At 49.0% G+C, this 11,040-nt stretch overlaps 1 protein-coding gene across 1 annotated transcript in view; it reads left to right on the top strand.

Annotated features, from left to right (window-relative positions):
• Positions 1 to 327: 327 nt before the first annotated feature.
• MITD1 (microtubule interacting and trafficking domain containing 1) overlaps positions 328 to 11,040 on the top strand; it is a 127,811-nt gene continuing 117,098 nt past the window's right edge. The window contains exon 1 of the mRNA XM_077958864.1: positions 328 to 331. The gene's annotated coding sequence lies outside the window, so the exon portion shown is untranslated. The remainder of the gene's footprint in view (positions 332 to 11,040) is intronic.

The following is an 11,040-nucleotide window of genomic DNA, read 5'->3' as shown; positions in this document are numbered from 1 at the left end:
ACCTGCCTCGGCCTCCCAAAGTGTTGGAATTAAAGGCATGAGTGACTGCACCCGGCCTATTGTGACGTCTTGGCAGTCTCCCAGGACCAGAACCTATATGAAAATAGAAACTTCATGAGGTCAGGGCCCATGGCTGTCCTGTTTGCCACTGTATCACCCATTTTTAGCATCCTGTCTCACACAGAAAGAGTCCGTGAAACTTCGGAATGAAGGAATGAATGAGGAGCAGATGAGTGAAGAAATTAATGGTGCCCTCTGGTTGCAAATAACATGATATCCCAACTTAAAGTAGTTTAAATAAAAAGAGGAAGTTAGTGTAGACAACTGGGGGTGTCTCAAGTGAACTTGGGGAATGTGGTTGAACCTCAAGACTATTGAGAACATTGGCTTTGGACAGTCAGGACTTTCTTCAACTCTAACCCCTTCTTGGTGTGCAGTTACTTCATTTTTCTCTCTTGCTGCCTTTTTAGTTCCTCAGACCAAATGGAGATTCTAGACCTCCACTGGGATTGGCAGGGATTTTTTGTTATTTTTATTTTATTTTATTTATTGAGACAGAGTCTCACTCTGTCACCCAGGTTGGAGTGCAGTGGTGAGATCTTGGCTCATTGCAACCTCCGTCTCCTGGATTCAAGCGATTCAGCCTCCTGAGTAGCTGGGATTACAGGTGCGCACCACCACACCTGGTTAATTTTTGTATTTTTAGTAGAGGTGAGGTTTCCCCCATGATGGTCAGGCTGATCTTGAACTCCTGACCTCGTGATCCGCCTGCCTCGACCTCCCAAAGCGCTGGGATTACAAGTGTGAGCCACCATGCCTGGCCTGGCAGGTTTTTGAAAAGGCCCCAACCTTTATGATATCACACTCTCCTGGTTTTCATTACTCTACAGCCTCTCTTAGCTGGTGTCATTTATCAGCTTTTTCCTCTACCCAGCCCCTAAGTTCTGGAGTTCCTCAGGGACTGGTCACATAGGCTTGAGGGTCATGAGGTCTCTCTCATAACCACTCACCTTGGCCGTTAGAGCACAAAAGCAGTCATAGACAGCAGGTAAACAAATGGCCACTACTGTGTTCCTAGAAAACATGATTTAGAGTAAAAGGAAAAAAAAAAAAACCCAAAACAGGCCGGGCGCGGTGGCTCAAGCCTGTAATCCCAGCACTTTGGGAGGCCGAGGCGGGTGGATCACGAGGTCAGGAGATCGAGACTATCCTGGCTAACATGGTGAAACCCCGTCTCTACTAAAAATACAAAAAATTAGCCGGGCGAGGTGGCGGCGCCTGTAGTCTCAGCTACTTGGGAGGCTGAGGCGGGAGAATGGCGGGAACCCGGGAGGCGGAGCTTGCAGTGAGCTGAGATCCGGCCACTGCACTCCAGCCTGGGTGACACAGCGAGACTCCGTCTCAAAAAAAAAAAAAAAAAAAAAAAAAAAAAAAAAAAAAACCAAAACATTATTTTTTAGAGTATAGAGGCTAGAGTAAAAGGAAAGGTTAGAGTAAAAGGGGAAAAAAATTATTTAGAAAGAGGTGCTGGCCCTGGTCTAGAATACCAATAGATACTGATATGGTTTGGCTGTGTCACCCCGCCCCCCTCCAATCTCACCTTGAATTGTAATAATCCCCACATGTCAAGGGCAGGACCAGGTGGAGATAATTAACTCGTGGGGGCCATTTCCCTCCTGCTGTTCTCATGGTAGTAAATAAGTCTCACAAGACCTGATGGTTTTATGAAGGGGAGTTCCCCTGCACAAGCTGTCTTGCCTGCAGCGGTATAAGGCCTGACTTTGCTTCTCCTTTGCCTTCCGCCATGATTGTGAGGCCTCCTCAGCCATGCTGAACCGTGGGTCCATTGAACCTCTTTCCTTTATAAATTACCCAGTCTTGGGTATGTCTTTATTAGAAGCATGAGAACAGACTAATACCGATAGTAAGTCCACATGTCATCATCAGTTCAGCAATCTGGAGAGAGACAGTCACCGCTCTCTCTTGGTTCTGTGCTGTCTCTTAGCCTAGCTGGGGTCACTTTCCCATCCCTGATCCAAAGGACTGGCGGAGGAGGCAGGGTCAACATATTACTCTCTAGGTCACCATGGCTACTCTCATGGCACTCACCTGTACCGCAGGAGGACTGAAGATGGGGAACAATTCCTGGGAAAAATCATGCTACAAAATTCCAACATCTAAAACTTAGTTTATTTTTATTTATTTAGCTTTAAAATAACATTAATTGCTCGGGGCAGTGCACACTTTGGACGTGAAATCCGGGCCTCAGTCCACCGCTGGGATGCCACTGGTGGCGATCAGCGTCTCCCAGCCCCCACATCTGAGCCTTGCACAGAGCGATGTCATTGCAGACCCTGCAGTGGTTCAGCCTGCGATCCGGGCATTCTGGGTTGAGCCAGGGCTCTGAGTCCCATGCAGTTTCCTAATTTTCAGTCTGTGTCTGGGTCCTTCTTCCTTGGTCCCTGGGCAGCGTGGTGAATGAGATTCCGACACCTGGCGTCTCCAGGCTCCTCCAGGTTACCATGCCAAGACACAGGCTTCCTGGTGATCTGTGGACCTCGTGGAGGGGTTCACGTGATGCCGGGCATAGACGTTCCGGGCTGGTAGCTCTTTGAGGTACCGCTGCTGCAAGATCTGGTTCTGACAGACCTCATCCTGGGTCACCTTCTCCCTGGGGTGTCCCGCCATGGCCTTGGCGTTGCTCCATCGGGCTCCATGCGCTCTCTGCTCCCTCGTGCCTCTCTCCCTGGCCCCGGGCTTCTGCCGTCTCCAGGCAACGGCGTCCCACGCGGTCTCCAGGCAACAGCGCTCCCACAGCCCCAGCTTCCTGCGATCCAGCCTTTACCCCTCCAGGAAAGGGCTTCCCGTCACAGGACAGACCCGGGGGTCATGGGCATGTGGTTAGGCCTCACCTTGGCCAGTCGTTTCCCTCGCAGCGAGCAGAGGCGCCGCTTCCTCGTGTTCTCCCTTCTCCGTCTCGGGCCAGCAGTTTGCTGGGGGTTCCACACCAAGGCCCACGGGGAAGCCAGTTCCAAATGCAGAGGCGGGCCCGGCCGGCTGAGCAGGCAGCGGAGGCCGAGGGTGGGTGTCCGTGGTCCTGCGTCCCCGTGTCCACAGCCAGGCCGTGGGGTCGTGGATCGTCAGGCCGCGTGGGTGGCTGGGGGCGGGGGGCGGGCTGCAGGCAGGCTCTAGAAGCAGGGGCTGGGCGGGGGCGTGGGGGGATAGGGAGGGATGTAGTGGAAGTTGGGGCCCCAGCGGACGTGCGGGCGGCAGATGCAGCCCTTCTGAAGATGCACGCACGAAGAGGTCGGCAGGGCGATGCCCACGACGGGGTAGTGGACGGGCACGAACTGGTTCAGAGACGGGTAGCAGATGGGGCAGAAGGACGAGTAGGTGGGATGGAACAGGAGCGTGGTGTGCGGGTCCAGAAACGGAGGACGGATGGGAGGAAAGAAGAGCCGACGGCCAGGGCGCTGCGGGGTGGCGCCGAGCGGGCGCCGGGGCTGGGGGGCGGAGATGCGGGGCAGCTTTCGAGTCATTTTCACGCGTGCAGCGCTCTCTCGTCGGAACGGCCGGAGTGCGCGGCGAGTGCGGGGCCTGCGCGGCTTTTATCTCCTCCGGGCGTTCCAGGGCGGAACGCGCTTTGTGACCCGCGCCGCGTCCGAACCCGGGAGCGCCCCGCCAGTCGGCACAGGGCCCCGTCTCCGGGTTTAGGACCAAGCAGGCGAAATGGAAGACAGAGGCAATGGGGCGACGTAGCAGTCCCTGTGCTTGTACCCCGTAGTTTTGCCCTCAGTAGGCAAAGGCTGATCGGAGGGCTGGGATACGGTTAGGGGCCGGGGGCCTGGGAGAGTGGCTCTGAGCAGGAACTGGGAAAAGGGGACGAAGTCAGTGCCCCAGGCGCCTTCCCTTAGGACAGTGTTCAAAGCCCTTCAGTCCCTCACATCACTGCGGGAACATGCGCAATTAGACACGCTACGTCCATTTTACCCGTGGGACACGGAGGACCAGAGAGGGAACCTCCATAGGCTGGCGGTGGGAGACAAAGCAGGTGGGGCTCGAACTTGTGGCAGCAGAGGCCAGGTAGGAGGGAAGCAAAACGGCCCAAGCTCGCACCACCGGACGCTCCTGTGTGCGTGTGTGGACGGGATCCTGCAGGGGGCGCGGCAGAGCAGACCTGGGCGTGTCCTAGCTTACCCTTGGCCCTGTGTTCCTTGGTGTGATGCTTTATTTTTAACTAGAACCAGAAACGTTGAGTCACATCTGGTGGATGGCTTACCCACTCCCGAGCGCCTAATAACTGGATTTGGACTTCCTTGCTCCCTACCTGAGATGCCTCCCTCCCTGCCAGATGATCAAGGAGGCTGCACTTTTGTCTGATGCAGAAACTCTCTCTGCTGAACATTACTGGTTTCTTTGATCACCACACAAAGCATAAGCCCCTTTTCTCTCCTATTCTCAACCATCCTTTTATCACTGAGGACCAAGCTCCAATTTTTTTATCTTACCCAAATTCCTACCTAAAGGGTCTAGCGATTCATGCCCTACAAACCTTAAATTGTCATCAGATGGATTTTATTTAACCCTGTATATTGTGACTTTTCTTTTTCTTTCTTTCTTTTTTTTTGAAATGGAGTCTCACTCTCACCCAGGCTGGAGCGCAGTGTTGCGATCTCGGCTCACTGCAAGCTCCGCCTCCCGGGTTTACACCATTCTCCTGCCTCAGCCTCCGGAGTAGCTGGGACTACAGCGCCGCCACCACGCCCGGCTGATTTTTTGTATTTTTAGTAGAGACGGGGTGTCACTGTTAGCCAGGATGGTCTCGATCTCCTGACCTCGTGATCCGCCCGCCTCGGCCTCCCAAAGTGCTGGGATTACAGGCGTGAGCCACCGCGCCCGGCCAGTCCCGCCATTTCTAAACCAAATCAATGTATTTCTTAAATGTAATTAATGTCTCATGCCTTCCTAAAACATATAAAACCAAGCTGTACCCCAAGCACCTTGGGCACATATTCTCAGAACCTCCTAAGGGCCATGTCACGGGCCATGGTCACTCATATTTGGCTCAGAATACATCTCTTAAAATATTTTACAAAGTTTAACTCTTTTCATCAACATCACCATAATATTCTGATTTTTCCCCAACATCCTTTTCCTGTCTAATTATTTGACAAAACTTTATATTCTCTGAAGTCCAGCCACATGATTTAGCAAACTCCCCTATTCCCTGAGAGTGCTTCTTTATTGACGGTCTCCTGTGACTCCTGGCTTTAACTGTACCTGGTTTCTCTTGAGGACACTGTTTCCCTTGTATCTCAAGTAGAGACTACTCATTCTTTCAAACTCTAAACTACTTCAGGGTGAGAATGTGGGGGTATTGCTTTTCCTTGCTCCTTCTACTTCCTTTAAAACCCTTACTCCAGTCCGGCGGGCGTGGTGGCTCACTGTAATCCCAGCACTTTCTTCTTTCTTTCTTCCCTCCCTCCTTCCCTCCCTCCCTCCCTTCCTTCCTTCCTTCCTTCCTTCCTCCCTCCCCTCCCCTCCCCTCCCCTCCCCTCCTCTCCCCTCCCCTCCCCTCCCCTTCCCTTCCCTTCCCTTTCTCTTTCCTTTTTAAGACAGAGTCTCGCTTTGTCAACAAAGCTGGAGTGCAGTGGCAGGATCTCAATCTCGGCTCACTGCAACCTCTGCCACCCAGGTTTAAGCAATTCTCATGCCTCAGCCTCCTGAGCAGCTGGGATTACAGATGGCCAGCATGCCCCACTAATTTTTATATTTTTAGTAGCTATGGGGTTTCACCATATTGCCCAGGCTGGTCTCAACTCCTGACCTCAAGTGATCTGCCCACCTTAACCTTCCAAAGTGCTGGGGTTACAGGTGTGAGCCATGATGCCCAGCTATGGTTTTGTTTTGTTTTGTTTTTTCATTTCTTGTAGAGATGGAGGGTCTCACTATGTTGCCCAGACTGGCCTTGAACTCCTGTAAATCCTCCCTCCCAGCCTCCCAAAGTACTGGGATTACAGGGCTGAAACACCATGCCCAACCTAGCTTTCTTTTCAATACCTCCTCCACTCCCACACCAGCTGTCTCGGATCCTCCCTCTGTCTGGGAGGTGAGTATTTGAGAGTGTATGCCTGCTCTTTGAAAGGAAGGTTATCTATACAGGGGCTGGCAAGGACTGAACAAGCCTGAGGACGCAGGTGGGCATCGTCTCTGTGGAGCCATTGCCAGTCAACATGCTGGCCGCTGCCCAGGAGAACCTCCCAGGATGCGGACGTGGCCCTCTGGGCTGATGACAGCGTGCTTTTGTAGGTGGGGCCGGGCATCCCCAAATTTCCCCACACCGTGATACATTTGAATTGTTGGTATGTGCTAGAGCTTGCTGGAAAAAAAATGAAAGAGTTGCATTTTGGGAGTCAGGATATAGTTTTTAATGGGTGCATTAGTTCTCTTTTTACCCCAACTCTGCCAACAACAGAGAGGAATCCAGTGTTCTCACACTCCCCTCCCAGAGTAAAAGTTCAGGAACTCCCAGGGTGTCCAAATCTGGATCCTTGCTCACGGTGCCCTGCCTTGTGGTCTCACCATCTCAGCCACAGGTAGAGAACAACAAGATCTTTTATTTATTTATTTATTTTATATGGAGCCTCGCTCTGTGGCCCAGGCTGGAGTACACTGGCATGATCTCGGCTTACTGCAATCTCTGCCTCCTGGTTCAAGTGATTCTCCTGCCTCAGCCTCCTGAGTAGCTGGGATTACAGGCGCCTGCCACCATGCCTGGCTATTTTTTATATTTTTAGTAGAGATGGGGTTTCGCCATGTTGGCCAGGCTGGTCTGAACTCCTGACCTCAAGTGATCCACCTGCCTCGGCCTCCCAAAGCGCTGGGGTTACAGGCGTGAGGCTCTGTGCCCGGCCGAGAACAACAGAAACTTAACCCTCCATGTCTCCACTGAGGATGCAGAGTCAGTGACTTCCAAAAAGTCATCAATACGCTTTAAATCATTCATTTAGTCGTTCCATTAAGGAAGGAGACCACTACTACTCCTGCTGCCCTCCTCCCCACACCTTGCCTCGTTCACAAGACAGGAGGAAAGTGAGAAAGGAACAAAAGTAAGATAAATAGCCAGACAACCTTGGCACCACCACCCGGCCCTAGGAGTTAAACAAAGTAATAATTATAACATCAACCCCTGGCCTAAACTACTTGTGTTATCTGTAAATTCCAGACACTGTATGAAAAAAGCATTGTAAAACTTTTTGTTCTGTTAGCTGAGATGCATGTAGCCCCCAGTCACGTTTCCCACGCTTGCTCGATTTATAACGACCCCTTCACGTGGACCCCTTAAAGTTGTCAACCTTTAAAAAGGCCAAGTATTTCTTTGTCGGGGAGCTCGGTTCTTAAGACGCAAGTCTGCCGACGCTCCTGGCCGAATAAAAAAACCTCTTCCTTCTTTAATCTGGTGTCTGAGGAGTTTTGTCCGCGGCTCATCCTGCTACACATAAACATGTATTGAATACCCCTTATGTGCCATAAGGAATACAGGGGAAAAAAAGCCTTTGTTTTTGTTCTCAAGACAACAACAGACCCAAGTGCTATAGGTGCTGTGGTAGAAATATCCACATGTTGCTTGAAACACAAGGAACCCACGTCTAACCTGGGGCCCAGCATTGGAAACCCAGTCCAAATCTTGCTGGGTGAGGTTGTAGGAATTCTTCATTCATTGAGTGATTCCACAGAGATTTACTAAACACTTACAATGTGCCAGGCTGTTATCTGGGCACTGAAGACTCAGTCTTATAAATGAAGTAGCCAGATTCACAGTTCTCATGGAGCTTGTGTTTGAGGTGTGGTGTGGGGCAGGAGCTAAGGCAGAGGATGCAGAAGAGTCAGACTATATACCAACCAGCCGATAAGCACCATCGATTCCATGTTTTTTATCGAGTGTCTAATATGTGTCAGGCAGAGTGTTGCACGCTGGTGTTACAAAGTCAAATGAGACACAGCCCCTGTCCCTGAGGGGTTAGATAAAAAGGAAAGAGCCTGTAGGAAGGCCTAGTGCAAACTGGTGCTGTGTTTGGGAAATTCAAGCTGTTCAGCTGAACTGGGGCACAGGGCGTGGTGAGGGAGGGGCTCCCTGTTTCAGTCATGAAATGCACCCTTTCCACAACTGGGGAAATAATCCTTCCTGGAAACTTCATACGAACCCTCTCAAAATACTTATTGATGTAGACATTTGGAACACGATGTAGGTCCTGGGTGTCTATAAAATAGCATCATCCAGCCGATCACCTCTCCCCATGTGGCTGAACTGAGGACCTGTGGATTGGTATCTCTCGGTAGTTCAGAACAGTGCCAGCAACCTACGGCCCTAGGGCCACCACCTGTGTGGTGAAGAAAGTTTTTTGGAACAGTCATGGCCATTCATTTAAATATTATCTAGGATGGCTCTCGTGCTACAATGTCAGAGGCGAGTATTTACGACAAAGACCACGTAGCCCAAAAGCCTATGTGGGCCTATAAGAAAAAGTTGCCAACCCCAGTCTAGGAGCTCTGCTTACCTGAAATACAAACTAATAATGAGTTTCTGACACATCAAGTGTCAAGTTCAATTTCCCCCTTCCCTTCCTTCTTTCCTATTCCTTTTCTTCCTTCCCGTCCTCCCTTTCTGTCTTCCCTCTTTCTCTCTCTCTTCCTTCCTTGCTTTCTTACCTAACGCATATTCCCATCAACTGATGTGAATAAAAACAAGTGTTGAACCTGAATGTGTCAAAGTTAAACTACAACCAGGATCTGCCTTCTGAGGTATGGCAAGAAACGAATTGGTTAATGTTTGCAAAATGCCAGGACATTCTTGAATAAAAGGCCCTATATAAGTTCAAAGTATTTATAATTATTATGATTATGATTATAATTTATGAGATGTCATAAATCTCTCCAAAAGAGGATGAGATCAACACTTTTAAAAGGAGACCAGGACTCTATATAAATCGCTGTGGGCTCACCACCTCTAAGGAGGAGCACTGACTGAAGACAGGTGAGTGTGAAGCAGAGGCGTGGATCTTACACTCGGGCTTATTTAGGATGAAAATCCAGTGTATGGTGATCAGTCGGCAATGATCGTGTCGCTGCTGCATAAGGAATATTGGACTCAGGCGAAACTTAAGGACCTTGCCAGGAAAACCCACGTTTGAAAAGATATGTAGATGATAGAATAATTTTTCCTGTTCATTACAATATGTTTCAAAATTTAGATTTCTTTTAATGCAAGTATATCGTTACTTTTGGATGTGTGAGCATGTGCAAATCGAATAATGGGAGAAAAGAAATGTGTGTGCACTTAACTGTAGCTGTAATAGGGCCACATGCGATGTCGCATTTGTTAACCGAAAGCCAAAAGACTGAGGTGCTTGTATTTTGCCAGATGGTAAATCCCTTGCCTGACCTCATGGGCAGTCTTGCCAACGCTACATTAACCCATATGCCGTAAGTGTTGGTTCTGTAACAGTCTTATTTTCTCTGCAACCTGTGAAAGAACCAAGGCCAACATGTCTAACAGTCTCGGCTAACAGAATAAAAAGACAGATAAGCCTCTAGAGTCCATAGACGGAACAGAGAGGCCAAGGTCTCTCTGATTTCTTCCTTGTGCAGAATGAAACATTGGCAGGGAAATCTCCAGCATAGGAAGATCCTTCCTGGAGTTCTGAACTCTCAAAAACCCAAATGGGAAAAGCAGGCACAGAGGACGCATTGAGAGAAGGAACTCCCTTCCAGCTCACAGTCTCTGTCTACAGGGAAAGGCTGTGCCTGCCCAGAGGGAAGAGCATGATCAAACTTTCAGAGGTCTTCTAGGCTGGTCATTATTGATCACAATCCAAATTCAGTAAATACATATTTTCACAGGCCATGTGAAAGTGCAAGTCTATACAACGTAACAGCTTAAAATGAGCCTTCATGTTGCTGCCTTATGTTTTTATTCTAAAAAGTTATAGTTTTCTCAAGAAAACATGATCTTAGTGGCAGAATAATTTATATTATTTTATATTCATGACTGCATTGCTATTACTATTTTAATTGTAGGCCTGTTGGTGCCTAGCAATCTGTGAGGCAATGGGCTGGAGTGTTGCTGTGTGTGTGTGTACGTGTGTGTGTGTACGTGTGTGTGTGTGTGTGTGTATGTAGGGAGGGAGAAGATTAGAATAGCGAGAGGAGGATGAGTACGATGTGATGCTACTGGAAAGGCCTTTAACAAATTTAAAAATTTAAACATTTAAAAAAATGAAATAAAATAAACATTTTAAAAATTAAAAAAATTTAAAAAAGTGAAAAGTAAAAATAACAAAAAATTAAAAATAATTTAAAAATAGGCCTGGTGCTGGTGGTTCCCAGCACTTTGGGAGGCTGAGGCAGGCAGATTACTTGAGCCCTGGAGTTTGAGACCAGCCTGGCCAACACGGCAAAACCCTGTCTTTACTAAAAATACAAAAATTAGCCGGGCATGGTGGCACACGGCTGTAATCCCAGCTACTCAGAGGTGAAGGCAGGAGGATCACCTGACCTCAGGCAGGTCGAGGGTGCAGTAAGCCAAGAGCACTTCACTTCATTCCAGCCTGGGTGACAGTGAGACCCTGTCTCAAAAAAAACACAAAAACCAAAAAACAACAACAAAAAATTAAAACAATTTTAAAAATTAAAGAGTAATCTAATGAGACATTCTTACAGGCTTATAATGGTGAGATGATTCCACAATTTTGGGCCACTGCACTCCAGCCTGGGAGACAGAGTGAGACCTAGTCTCAATAAAAAAAGAAAAAAGAAAAAAAGAAAAAGCAAAAAACGCAGGGGCTAGGTGCGGTAGCTCATGCCTGTAATCCCAGCACTTTGGGAGGCTGAGGTGGGTGGATTACCTGAGGTCAGGAGTTCGAGATCAGCCTGGCCAACATGGTGAAACCCTATCTCTACTAAAAATACAAAATTCAGCTGGGCGTGGAGGTACATGCCTATAATCCCAGCTACTCGAGAGGCTAAGGCAAGAGAATCACT

The sequence above is a fragment of the Macaca mulatta genome, chromosome 13 (assembly GCF_049350105.2).
Source record: "Macaca mulatta isolate MMU2019108-1 chromosome 13, T2T-MMU8v2.0, whole genome shotgun sequence".
Taxonomy (NCBI): domain Eukaryota; kingdom Metazoa; phylum Chordata; class Mammalia; order Primates; family Cercopithecidae; genus Macaca; species Macaca mulatta.
The sequence above is the reverse complement of the archived record's forward strand: the minus strand, read 5'-3'. Positions and strand labels throughout refer to the sequence as shown.